Source organism: Lactuca virosa, chromosome 9 (genome assembly GCF_052849685.1).
Source record: "Lactuca virosa cultivar CGN04683 chromosome 9, Lactuca_virosa_CGN04683_v6, whole genome shotgun sequence".
In the NCBI taxonomy this organism is placed as follows: domain Eukaryota; kingdom Viridiplantae; phylum Streptophyta; class Magnoliopsida; order Asterales; family Asteraceae; genus Lactuca; species Lactuca virosa.
The window spans coordinates 212,803,368-212,806,447 of record NC_136434.1 but is presented as its reverse complement, the minus strand read 5'-3'; positions in this window follow the sequence as shown (position 1 = coordinate 212,806,447).

The following is a 3,080-nucleotide window of genomic DNA, read 5'->3' as shown; positions in this document are numbered from 1 at the left end:
GACCGTAAACTCATGAAATCTTGTGCCAATAAGTGATTTAAGGTCATAAAAACATCAAGGAAGTGTTCTAGACCCGATCCAAGCCTTAAGGAAGAGTTTATGTCCAACTTGAAGGCTTAACAAGGGTTTACGACCAAGGGAGATGCTCCTGGACGTAAACTCTCTTTGATCATGGATATTTGATGATTTCAAGTAGCATAACCAGTAAGTAATACACAAGGGAAGGTACTTACGAGTTTAGAAGCCTTTAGGGGTGTTTGAAGTCCAAGAACTTAGTAGGTGTTCTTGGGAAAACGAAGAGCACTTGAAGATCAAACCCAAAACATGAAATTAATGGATGAAATCAAAGGGTAATACTAGATAATGAGATGTATCAATGATTCAAGGGAAGAAACACTTACATTTTTGGAAGATAAAAATGAAGATCTTATGATACTTGAGAGAGAATCAAGTTCTTGAGGTTGAAATGTGAATAATGAGGAAGAAATAAAGGAATATCATGTTTATAGCCCGAGTTTACGGCCACCTTGAGTTTACGGCCGTAAACTCATATGGTGTGGCCGTAAACTCCACATGATGAAGTTTATGGCTTGCTTGGTGCACAATGGACTCAAGCAGATACTTCCTAACACTCATTTCTTGGATGTATTAGGTTTAAAACGCTCTAATTGACTCTAAACAATGCTAGAAGATAGCAAAATGAGTCCAACCTTGATTGATTTGAACACTATTCAAGATAGAAATTTCGGGTTGTCACAGGTGGCGGTGTGCCTTGTTGGGTTTGTGACTCATTTGGATGTTGGGACAAGAGACTATTAAACCCTAATGGGCCTAAAGAAACCAAAGTGGGCCCAATGAAGCCCTAATGGGCCCAATAAGGCCCAAAGTGACCTAAAAGCCCAACCAATGGACTAATGGGCTAGTAATGGGTTGGTAAACCCTAATTAGGGTTTAGAAAACCCTAAGAGCATAAAACCCTAAGTGTGGGAATTGTTTGGGACACACACGAGAATTAATTATTAAACTTAAAATAATAATTAATAATCATTGGCAAACTAACTTAGCAATAATGGACTTAATGGATTAAGTCCTTAAAGGGTTAAGTAAGAAACACTTAACCCTAATCATCATTTCATATGAAAGCCCTAATCTCACTCGGGCCTTGAATTGGGCCTTCCTATTGGGCTTTGGCGATTGGACTATTGATGGGCCATCCAAGAACAAATTAATGGACCAAAGTAATTAGATGGGCTTTAGGATAAGGCCCATGTGAGCACTTGGGTCCAATTTGGAAAATTGGGCCATAGATGGGCCATAATTGGCCCTTTATGATTATGTGATAATGTGCCATGGGAATTGGATTGGAATAATTGGATGGGCCTTAAGGAAAGACCATGTAGAGGTTTGGGCCCAATTTGGAAAATTGGGCCATATATTGGGCTTTGGCCCATGATTTGACTTTTGGGCTTTTGTAGTGTGAGTTGGACCTTGGGCTTGGAACCCAATTATTAATTGGGTATTGTTTGATGTTGACAGTTCGGGAATCTGTCAACCAGCAGCGGGAGCTTTACCTGCGGGACTTCAGCAATGTCAGGTGAGTTATCCTCACTATACTAAGGGGTCTAAGGCACCAAGGCCGACCCATTGGATATGATATCCTAGTAGTTGTATTATGTTGAGTATGAGTTGGTTATGCATGCTAGTTTGATATGCTAGAGGGTAGGTCTGAAGGACTACCTGTGACACTGATTGATTATATGTATGTGCATTTATCTGTTACATGTCGACATGTTATGTGGGATGGGTTGAGGTTGTACTGCTCCGTGCGGTAGTCAACAAACCCCATAGTATTCCAGATATGAGCTGAGGGCCCGGTAGACATTCTAGACTCATACTGAGGACTCGGGAGCATTCTAGATACGAGTTGAGGGCCCGGTAGGCATTCCAGACTCGTACTGAGGGCTCGATGGCAATCCAGATGTGAGCTGAGGGCCCGGTAGGCATTCCAGACTCACACTGTGGGCCCAGAGGTATTCCAGTCTGTAAAGCTGTGGACCCGTTACGTGCTGTTCTGTTCAGTTTGTTATGATATGTTATTTGTTCATGTGTTACTGGACTGTATGTGTATCAGTATTTTGGGGGTAACTCACTAAGCTTTCGGGCTTACAGTTTCAGTTTATTGTTTCAGGTGCATTAGGGGATCGTGGCAAGGCAAAGGCGTGATCGTACAACTCCTCACTTTTTATGACTTTGTTTCTGGGATACTCTGATATGATACATTTTGAAAACAAGTTTGTAATAGTTAATGGATTTGAAATGTTTTTTAAAGTTTAAATTGGCTTGATTTTACGGGTGTTACAAATCCAATTGTCCAAAGGGCCCAAAATCCAAAATAATCACCCAAAGCCCAAATATGCCCTAATTTTCCAAATTGGGCCCAACCCATTGAATGGGTGTTCAACCAAGAAAGTCCAATAAAATATCAACAACCCAACAATAGACTTCTGATGGCCCAATAAGGCACAAGACAACTAAAGTCCAACATGGCCCAAAACCGAGAGCCCAAAAGTCCGAAGCCCAATCTGCTGAGTACGCGGGGGCGTAATCAGCTCGTACGCTTAGCGTACTCGCTTTAGGGCTTGTACGCGCAATGTACCTGCATGTACGCCCAACGTATTGCACCAGCTTGGCCAACTTCCCATATTCAGCTCTTAATCTATTAAGATTTCAACCTAAACTCATTTCTGACTTCCTTAAGGTGGTTTATCACGTAAAGTTGCCAACATTACGTGCATGCATGACTTAATGGGGCTCTAGAGCTCAAAAGAGCTTTATAAGGACTTAACACACGCATGAGACCAAAACCACCATAAAGTTTGCAACTTTATGCTTAAGAAACCCTTAATATGCCTAGATCTACAAGGATAAGCTCCATAAACGACCTTAGCTCACAAGCATCACCCAAAAAGGGACCAAAATAGCCAAAAACAAGCCAAGGAGTAAATCTATGAAATGAGTTGACAAGCTATAAGGTTTATACCTCACAAGCCACGAAATGGAGGTGCTAAAGCTGGATCTCT